Here is an 11,595-nt window from a genome sequence, read left to right on the forward strand (position 1 = left end):
GGGGCAATTCGGGTCGTCTCTGGCTCCCCAGCGATGGAACATAGCGGCACACCGGCCATGGCCTGTTTGATAGCGATTGAGTAGGGCCCAATCATAACGTGCTAAATCAACTATGATGGGCAATGACAATCAACTTAAGGTTCAACAATTTATGACCAGAACTAACCAAGCCACAGCACCTCCAGAATGGCCTCCAGGAACCAAAAGCCAGCTGCTGCCCATCCTGTCACAGCCCATAGAAGAGCCTATCCCATAGAAGAAGCTAACCAAGGTCCCATGGCCAAGAAGCTTCAGCAGGAGCTGAGGAGCCTGATGATGGCTGGAGACAAAGGGATTTCTGCTTTCCCTAAAGCTGACAACCTGCTCAAGTGAGTGGGCACCAATCAGGGAGCAGCTGGCACCCCCTATAAAGGCCTGAACTACAAAATGTCCCTGGACTAACCTAGGGGCTACCCTTACCAGGCCCCCACAGTCAAGTTCTTTACACCCTGCTACCACCCCAGTATAGACACCCAAGGCAATATCTGCCTAGACACCTTGCAAGAACACTGGTCTGTCCTGTATGTCAGGACCCTCCTAATCTCCATCTAGAGCCTGCTGGCAGAACCCAGCCTCCACAGCCTACTCAACACATGTGCTGCTCAGCTCTGGGGGAACTTCACTGCCTTCAGAAAGCACTTGCTAGAGACCTACTCAAAGCAGCTCTCCAGTCAGGAGCTCTGACTTGTGCTGCTACCTCTCACCTTGTGCTAGATATTGATTTTGTTCTTAGATGATCTGTCTTTTCTTTCTATCTGCATAGGACTGGATCTTAAACTGTTTTAGAGTTTTGTCAAATAAATTCACTTCTTGAATCTGTTAAAAAAAAAAAAAAGGAAAAAGAAAGAAACAAGTTGGCAGTATGGATCTACCTGACAATATCCATGTCCAGTGGAGAAGCAATTACAGAAGTCAGAACTCCCATCCTCTGCACCCCAAAAAAAAGAGTTTTGGTCCACCCAGAGGGATAAACAAGAAAGAAGTTTCCAATGGGACACAGAACTCTGGTGGTGGGAATTGTATGAAATTATACCCCTATTACAATTATACCCCCTTAGAATCTTGTTAATCAATATTGAATCACTAATAAAAAAGTAAAACATTTTTAAGTAGAATTTGGACTAGGTGTGGTGTATCACACCAAAGCAAATGATTCACGGGGATATGAGGGAGGGAAGACGTAAAGAGAACCTTGGGTGTCTAGCCTATGATGGTGTAAAGTGACCTAAACAGTGTGGGGAGGAGACACTGTACTCACATGTTAACAGCTGTATTGGTTACCACTAACTCCCCAATAAAATGTTAAAAAAACACTCTTAAAGTAAGAATATATAGGAGTAGTAAAGCTAAATTTACTTACAAGAATGCTAAGAAAAACTAAAATGAATAAAAAGACTAACACACCTGATAAATTCAGAAACAGTAAAATCACTAGGTGTCTTAAAAATGCACCAAGTGTAGAGAAAACTGTATTTGATAAATAGCATAATATACAACCATAATCTTATCTATGATATTAAAATTAGAAGTTACACAAATTTAAAAGTATAAATACAGGGAATACTTAGTTTTACAGCTTATGATTCTAGGTTCTGGCTGTAACATAAGTTTAGATGAGTAAGAATTTCCCCCTTTCTCTTAAATGAATAAAGCTCTCAGGAAAACATCATATCTTTTTGTTTCACCTAAAAGACATAGAACTAAAAGCTTCTCTATAAGGACAGAAACATTCTAACTGGCATCCATAGCCATAGGATTATAGCACGGTGGTGGAACTATGGCACAGTTGAGAAAAACTCAAAATATTAAGAAGTAGGAAAAGAATCTGAATTTTGAAATACCATAAATTATTCAGTCTCAGAAGGAAAGTGACTCAAAGCTAGTAGGAATTTATAATGGAGAAGGAAATAGAATAGGACAAGGCCTAAATGTTCAGGGCAATAGAAAGAAAAGGCATTATAAACGCAGGAAAAGCAGGCGATCCTGCCACTTATAAAACAAAACAGTGATCACCCAACACCACATCAACAAAAGGGGAAGCTCTCCAACTGGAGAAATAAAAGATAACCAAAGAAGGGCAGGGCCAAGATGTCTGAATAGAGAGGACTTGTGTCTGCTTCCTACTGCACTAACAGCAAAACAACACCAACTTATGGAATAATATGCACAGAATCAGACCTGAAACTCAGATAAGTAAATTTCTATCACAAGAGACAAAAAAAAGTCATGATCCTGGCAATGAACGCACAGAAAGACACCATAACACAGGAAAGAAGTACCATCACATGACAAAAAACTATAATCAGGACAAGTTCCCTAGGGAGTAGAGGGACAAGTCATACAGAACTCCTGCCATCCCAATCCTACTAAAATCCTGTAATACATAATGGGAGGCAAAAAGAGGTATATAGTAAACTTAACAAGAGTCTCAGCAGTAGCTTTCCTAATGAATTCTGTAACTTTGCTGAGAGGTGGGCTAATGAGTATCATGTTGTAATTTAGTCTCCACAGTAATGGAGTCTGGAGGAAGATTCTAGGAAAAGATCTCCTCGTATACATAACAGATTTTTTTTTTAACTTGGAAGGGTAATGGTTTACAGTGGTTAGTGGCACAATTTCCCATCTCAGATGATAGAGGTCTGCAGAACATTCTCGCACCCAGTTTGGTCCATTCCCATCATTATGTACCAGGATCTGTAAGGCACCCCTCCCCTAACCCTGCCCCCATCCATGTGCCTCTCCTCCAGAGTCCTTTCCTTGGTGCAATATACCTACTAAATTTTCTTTGTGCTTCCCTTTCCGTTCTTGTTTCTTAATTTCTGCCCAGAATTGAGAACATCCCATATCCATTCTTCTCTTGCTGGCTTATGTCAATTAAAATGATTTTTTTCAAGCTCCATCCAAAATGAGGTGGAGAAAGTGACTTCATTTTTTAGTAGCTGAGTACTATTCCATTGTGTATGTATACCACAACTTTCATAATAAATGAGCTCATAGCAGAAAAAAAAATCCTTGCTAATAGAAAATGTAGTGGGCTACACAGGGACATTTATAAATAGTACTAACTCCTGATAGACAAATAACATGGAGGTTATGTGGCCTGGGAGTGGGTACAGAACTATGGTGGTGGATGTGATGTGGAGTGATAACCTGTAATCTTATAATCTTGTAAATAATTCATAAATCACTAACAAAAATATTTCAGATTAAAGTACACTATAGGAACTGACAATAATGGGGTTGGGCGGTAGTGCAGAGGGTTAAGCGCACGTGGTGCAAAAAGCAAGGACCCGCATAAGGATCTGAGTTGGAGCCCTGGCTCCCCACCTGCGGAGAAGTCACTTTACAGACAGTGAAGCAGGTCTGCAGGTGTCTATCTTTCTTTCCCCCTCTCTGTCTTCCCCTCCTCTCTCCATTTCTCTCTGTCCTATCCAACAACAATGACATCAACAACAATAATAATAACAACAAGGGCAACAAAAGGGGAAAAAATGGCCTTCACGAGCAATGGATTCGTGGTGCAGGCACTGAGCCCCAGCAATAACCCTGGAGGCAAAAAGAAATGACAATAAAAGAAAATTTGATTATTTTTATATTTGCATAAATGATTTTGTTTACCCAGGCCACCATCCCTGTTCATGCAAATTATTTATCTTAATTTACACTCTTTTCTTTTATTTTCATCTCACTATTCTCAAAACAGTATCCAGGACAAAGCTTTGAAATATCACTTAAGCTCTAAACTCTCTAATGGTTCCCATCTTACTCAGAGAAAAAAAAAGAAAAGAAAAGAAAAAGAAAAACTCATAGTTAACACCATAGCCTACAAATGCTACGTGATGACCTCTATTTACTTCCTGCATATACTTCCACTCTACTCCATGATTACTTAGCCACACTGTCCTCTATGCAGGCACTGGAACTCATTATTCACACTTACATTGCAGGGGTTGTGCACCAGATCACCACTTATCAGGAACACTCTTACACTTGGTAAATTCACCTAATTCTGTCATCTCTTGCGTGCCATAAAGTGAACCCTTACAATGTAGAATGCTCTCATGATCCTATATTAAATCATATGCACACATATACACACACATATACGCATATGGTGCTATCTTTTCCTACTATGTTGTTCCCAGTGACATTTGTCATAATGTAGTGTATTGGATATTATTACACATGGTGTCTATTTTCTTCAACTTAAAAGAAAATTCTAAAAAAAAAACAAAAAAATCATCTGATCAGCTTTTGTTAATTAATGAATATCCTTACCTATTTAACTTAGTCTATCAACTACGAAAAATACCCTCAAGAGATCAGACATGATTTTTTGTTTAAGACTTTTCTTGCTTGTTTTTTTAATTGTAATGAAAGAGAAAGAAAGGGGCATGGTGGTAGCCCAGTGGGTTAAGCACACATGTCGCAAAGTGCATGGACCAATGTAAGGGTCTGGGTTTGAGCCCTCGGCTCCTCCTCACCTGCAGGGGGGTCGCTTCACAAGTGGTGAAGCAGGTCTGCAGGTGTCTATCATTCTCTCTCTCTCTCTTTCTTGCCCTCCTCTCTCGATTTCTCTCTGTCCTATCCAACAATAACAACGATAACAATAATAACAAGGGCAACAAAAATGGGAAAAATGACCACCAGGAGCAGTGGATTCGTAGTGCAGGCAATAACCCTGGAGGGGAAGAAGGAAGGAAGGAAGGAAGGAAGGAAGGAAGGAAGGAAGGAAGGAAGGAAGGAAGGAAGGAAGGAAGGAAGGAAAGGAAACCAAAGCACTGCCTTAGAATATGTGGTAATAGAGATCTAGTAATCCTTGTGATCAATAAAAATTTTTATTAATTTTTATGGGATAAAGAAAAAGAGATATCAAGATGAATGGGGAAAATAGAAATGGAGAAAAAGGCACTTGCATCACTGCTTTATTGTTTTTGAATCTTTCCCCTGAAGGTGGGTCCTAGACACTTGAACCCTAATCCTTGTGCATTGTAACACATGCTCTCAACCAGCTGCACCACCACCCAACCCCTCAAGTGAATTTTTTTTTTATTTATTATGGAAGGTCAGTTGTTTTAGCAGCCTACTTTTTACTGTGAACCTCCCTCAAAAGTGCTAATGACTCTCAGTGACTGACTCGCATCAGCAAATAGTATTCAAAATTTAAGTTATTAGTAAGAAAACACATACAAAAAAGTATCTTATGAATATGTATGGCAACAAATAGTCTAAATGAAAATTGTTGGTAGAAGATGGAAGAGGTTAGAAATTATGAGTATTAGGACATTGCAACCAGTGCCTGTATCAGGGACTTTAAATGTACTCATATGAAAATACAAAATGTTTTATATTATGTGTCTAAAAATTGTTTTGCCTTTTCTATATAATTGCACCACTTTTTCCTCTCAAAATCATACCACTTCAAAGTTCTTACACTAGCTACAATTCTTCTTCTTCTAGCATTTGCCCTTCTTCCGTAGCCAGTCAACAGCGTCAGGTTGAGCCTGATGTAAAGTTTCAAGTACCCATTCATTGGGGAAACTGAGGATCCTTCCTAGCTGACTGACTCCACATGGATCCCAGTCACTTTCAAAGCCAGCAACTAGCTACAATCCAACTACTGTCTAACTCTAGACACTGACACATTTGTGAATACTAATTTTGATATATATTAAGATATTACTCACCTAATTATTTTCTTTCTTCCTCAATTCTTTCTTCCTTTTACTTTTTCTCTATATTTAGAAAACACACACAACATTATTCATATGCATTGACTGAGACATATGTCTATATAAGGGAAAAAAAACAGAGGTCTCTGTACTCCCATTCCACTAGGACCTGAAACATTTGTTACCAGAAATCTTGTTCTTATACCACTACTGAAAAGGAAGAAAACCTGGAAAATACCACAGAAATCTAAGCACTGTTGTTCTTATCTAAGAAAGAAGAAGAAAAAAGGAAAGACACTTCAAAGTAGTAATAGATACAGGGGAGTTTAGAAAGGAAATGAAGGCAAGACTGTATTTTAAAAAATAGGAAAAAATAGAGAGAGACACAGTTATAAAATCAACCCATATCTGTGACCTTGAGAGATGAAAAAAGATGGGGACACAGAACTCTAGTAGTAGGAACTACATGGAATTAAACCCTTATTATCTTATAATTTCACAAGTCAATATTAGCTCACTAATAAAAACAAATTTAAAAAGAAACATATATCTACATTTAATTACAAAGAAAGGCTGCTGTGAAACAGACCAAAAAAAAAGCAATGACCCACAAAATTGGAAAAATAAATGCTTATATTTTAACCCCTTTTCACCATAAAAATATCCTTTACTCTAATGTTCCTTTTCTTTTTTTTAATTTTTATTTATTTATTTATTCCCTTTTATTGCCCTTGTTTTCATTGCTGTTGTTATTGTTGTTGTTGTTATTGATGTCATCATTGTTGGATAGGACAGAGAGAAATGGAGAGAGGAGAGGAAGACAGAGAGGGGGAGAGAAAGGTAGACACCTGCAGACCTGCTTCACTGCTTGTGAGGTGACTCCCCTGCAGGTAGGGGAGCTGGGGGCTTGAACCAGGATCCTCATGCCGGTCCTTGTGCTTTGTACCACATGTACTTAACCCACTGCACTACTGCCCAACTCCCCTAATGTTATTTTTCTATTTATCTTAGACAAATTTCCCTTCAGTTCTTTTTGTGCATACCTTATAAAAAGTATAACATTTTTGACTGATAAGAAGTATCCAAAAATCAGAGGCCAACTGTGTTTATTGCCTCCTTGCATTATCAGAGATAATTCTGGATGCTCAAAACATCTTATATTTATTCCCATTAAGAACACTTTATATTTAAATGTAAAATTATGTCAGCAAATATCATTTTATATTCTGGCCAGAAAGCAAACATATCAACTCTTGGCAAAACTTTACCAGTGGTGCTTGGGGCATTTATATCTTGGGAGTTTCTCTCCAAAGACTTACTATCTCCATATTTCTCTTCCCTAAAGTATCAATTTATACCCTTCTTTAGTGTGCTTGTTAAGCTACTGAACTGATTTTCAAAAAAAATAGACCTTGGGCAGTCTTTTATCCATTATGAGAAAAAGTTATTATAAAAACTTAAAACTGGCCAACCAGATACAGCAGCATATAAAAAAGATTGTTCATCACAGTGGGATAAAGAGAGATTTATCCCACGAATGCAAGGCTGGTTCAACACACATAAGCCAATTAATGTCATTCACCACATCAATAAAAGCAAAGCCAAAAACCACATGATTATCTCAATAAATGCAGAGAAAGCCTTTGACAAAATCCAACACCCATTCATGCTCAAAATGCTACCAAAAAAAATGGGAAATTCCTAAAGATAATGGAGTCTATATGTAGCAAACCTACAGCCAACATAATACTCAATGGTAAGAAGCTGAAAGCATTCCCCCTCAGATCAGGAACTAGATAGGGATGTCCATTATCACCATTACTCTTCAACATATTATTGGAAGTTCTTGCCATAGCAATGAGGCAAGAGAAAGAAATCAAAGGAATACAGATTGGAAGGGAAGAAGTCAAGCTCTCACTATTTGCAGATGGTAAGATAGTATACATAGAAAAACCTAAAGAATCCAGGAGGAAACTACTGGAAGTTATTAGGTAATACAGTAAGGTGTCAGGCTATAAAATCAATGTACAAAAATCAGTGGCATTTCTTTATGCAAACACTAAATCTGAAGAAGACATCCAGAAATCACTCCCATTCATAGTTGCAGCAAAATCAATAAATTGATTTTGAATAAAGCTGACCAAAGAAGTGAGAGACTTGTATACTGAAAACTATGAGTCACTATTCAAGGAAATAGAAAATGATACTAAGAAATGGAAAGATATATCATGGTTATGGATTGGAAGAATTAATATCAAAATAAATATTCTCCCCAGATTCATATACCAATTTAATATGACACCCAACAAAGTTCCACCAAGTTTCTTTAAGAGAATAGCACAAAAATTACAGTCATTTATTTGGAACAAGAAAACACCTAGAATTGCCAAAACAATCATAAGGAAAAGAAACAGAAATGATGGCATCACACTCCCAGGTTTCAAAATATATTATAAGGCCATCATCATCAAAACAGCATGGTATTGGAATAAAAATAGGCATACAGACCAGTGGAACAGAATTGAAAGCCCAGAACTAAACCCCCACACCTATGGAGATCTAATCTTTGATAAGGGGGCACAAAGTATTAAATGGAGGAAGGAGGCTCTCTTCAATAAATGGTGCTGGGAAAATTGGGTTGAAATATGCAGAAGAATGAAACTGAACCACTTTATCTCACCAAAAACAAAAATCAACTCCAAATGGATCAAGGACCTGGATGTTAGACCAGAAACTATCAAATACTTAGAGGAAAACATTGGTGGAACACTTTCCGACCTAAACCTCAAGGACATCTTTGATGATACAAACACAATTGCAAGGAAGACTAAAGCAGAAACAAACCAGTGGGACTACATCAAATTGAAAAGCTTCTGCACAGCCAAAGAAACTATTACACAAACTAGGAGACCCCTCAGAGAATGGGAGAAGATCTTCACATGCCATATATCAGAGAAGAGACTAATCACCAAAATATTCAAAGATCTCAGCAAATTTAGCAACAACAACAAAATGACCCCATCCTAAAATGGGCAGAGGATATGAACAAAACATTCATTACAGAAGAGATTCAAAAGGCTAACAAACACATGAAAAATTGCTCCAGGTGGCTGATTGTCAGAGAAATGCAAATTAAGACAACATTGAGATACCACCTCACCCCTGTGAGAATGACATACATCAAAAAGGACAGCAACAACAAATGCTGGAGAGGTTGTGGGTACAGAGGAACCCTTCTGCACTGCTGGTGGGAATGTAAATTGGTCCAGCCTGTGGTCAGTATGGAGAACACTCACAAGACTAGACATGGACCTTCCATATGACCCAGTAATTCCTCTCTTGGGGATCTACCCCAAGGACTCCATAACACCCAACCAAAAAGATATTTGTACACCTATGTTCATAGCAGCACAATTCATAATAGCTAAAACCTGGAAGCAACCCAGGTGCCCAACAACAGATGAGTAGCTGAGAAAGCTGTGGCATCTATACACAATGGAATACTACGCAGCTATTAAGAGCAATGAATCCACCTTCTCCAACCCATCTTGGATGGAGCTGGAAGGAATTATGTGAAGTGAGCTAAGTCAGAAAGATAAAGATGAGTATGGGATGATCCCACTCATCAACAGAAGTTGAGAAAGAAGAGCAGAAAGGGAAACTAAAAGCAGGATTTGACTAAATTTGGAGTAGGGCACCAAAGTAAAAACCCTGGGTTGAGGGTGAGGGTGTTCGGCTTCACAGGACGGAGGGGGTGGGGGAATGGGATGGGACACAGTCTTTTGGTGGTGGGAATGGTGTTTATGTATACTCCTATTAATTTGTAGTCATATAAATTCACTATTAAATTAATATGAGAGGGGAAAAATTGATTGAATGTCTCAAACTTTTTAAAGCACAGACTGAGTCTTTTTAAAACATAGGCTGAGTCTTTGATATGTTCTGGGGTAGCCTAAATCTACTCTTGAAACCTTCCTGGTTCTGGGGTAGTCTAAATCTATCCTTGAAAGCTTTCTTGGTCTGGAGTAGTCTAAATTTTTCCTTGAAAGTTCCCTTGAAATGACCATCTGTGTTTTGACCATCTCTCTGTTCTGACCTGTTGTATGAATAAACATTTCTTCCTGGAACTAAATCTAATAGCTTTTCTTCTTAACCTTGGGTCTAATTAGATCATAGATGGCTGTCCTCCTAAAGAAATCTTCTGCTGTAAAGTAAGTACACACTATGGGAGCTCTCTTCTGGTTAGCCTTTGCATATATGAAAGTTCACTGACTTTTAGCTAGTAAAAGTTTACTAACTTTCTGTGGGTGAGGGTAAGTAATAAGGCCTCTTTATAATTAGCTGGAGATCACAGTCTGCCACTCATGCTACAAGCTTTTGGTCTGAGTCCAGCTAATTGAGAAGCTGTAGTGCTGACAAGTAGCTCTTTTTCTGAAAGCCTCCCAATGGGTACAGCAGCTTCTGCTCCTAGGGCATTTTTAGTCTTGTTACACTCACTGCCATAATTGTTGTCACTATGTACTTCCCCTGGGTATCTCTTTCTATTATCCCCAGGTAATATTTGTGTATTTGCAATATAGCCAATAAGTCCTCAAATAATCAATGTAATTAAAAACAAACAGCTTCGGTTTAGTTTAGAACTTCCCACTCTGGAGTAGGTTCCTGTCCAGACTTTGGAAACAGATGTGATGTCACCTCCGCCACTGTACAAAAAGGATGAATAGTTTCAGTTCAGTCATGGCTTGCTCGGACTTTGTCTGAAAGCAGCCGTGACATAGCCTCCACCATTAGCTATCTACAAAATGGAGACGCCCCCAACTCTTCATGTGCACTACTCCAACCTTTAGGTTCATGAGTAGTCAACAATTTGTTTGGCTTTATATGTTAACTCTCTTTTTCAGCCATCAGGTTCCAGATGCTACCATGATGCCAACCAGACTTCCCTGGACAGACAACCCCACCAATGTGTCCTGAAGCTCTGCTTCCCCAGAGCCCCTCCCCACCATGGAAAAAGAGAGACAGGCTAGGAGTATGGATCGACCTGTCAATGCCCATGTTCAGCAGGGAAGCAATTACAGAAGCCAGACCTTCCACCTTCTGCATCCCACAATGGCCTTGGGTCCATACTCCCAGAGGGATAAAGAATAGGAAAGCTATCAGGGAGGGGGTGGGATATGGAGTTCTGGTGGTGGGTATTGTATGGATTTGTACCCATCTTATCCTATGATTATGTCAGTGTCTCCTTTTTATAAATAAAATTTTGAAAAACAGCAAATAATATGAGCACAGTCAAAATGTTACTTTATTTAAGAAGCTGAGAGAGAAAATACAGAAACATGAATATAAATAAGAATAGTTTAACAAACATGAACACCATATTTTAGGAACACATTATCACATTTATCTACCTCTGAGGGAAAAAATATAAAGAAGGAAGAAAAGAACCAAGAGATGATGTTCATAAAACACTTTTGGCAGTAAAGAGGGCCATCATTTTTCAGATGGAACATGCATGAATAAAGAGTAAATAAGGAATAAAATCTAAAAAGGTTAGCGTTGATTACTATTTCTTTCTCAAGAATGGCAAATGCTCAATAATATGTTCAGTGACTGGGAAGGTACCTCAGTGGTACAACGCAGAACTTACATGTCTGAGATCAAAACCCAGAGCTGCATAAGACTACTGTAGTCCTGGTTCTCTCTCACCCCCACCTACCTCTGATAAAAATATCAATAAATATATAAACAGAATATGTCCACTTGGACTAAATGTGTTAACTGATCAATATCTGTCCCCACACTGCAATCAACTATGTTACTAGAAATAGCTGAAAGTGAAAAATTTAACACTAATCTACAAGCTTTCACCACAGGTAACTGAAGG

General features: G+C 38.6%; 1 pseudogene; it reads left to right on the plus strand.

Annotated features, from left to right (window-relative positions):
• The first annotated feature begins 186 nt into the window (after positions 1-186).
• On the plus strand, positions 187-1,061 carry LOC103121775 (ubiquitin-conjugating enzyme E2 C-like; annotated as a pseudogene).
• Positions 1,062-11,595: the final 10,534 nt, after the last annotated feature.

The sequence above is a fragment of the Erinaceus europaeus genome, chromosome 4, assembly GCF_950295315.1.
Source record: "Erinaceus europaeus chromosome 4, mEriEur2.1, whole genome shotgun sequence".
Taxonomy (NCBI): domain Eukaryota; kingdom Metazoa; phylum Chordata; class Mammalia; order Eulipotyphla; family Erinaceidae; genus Erinaceus; species Erinaceus europaeus.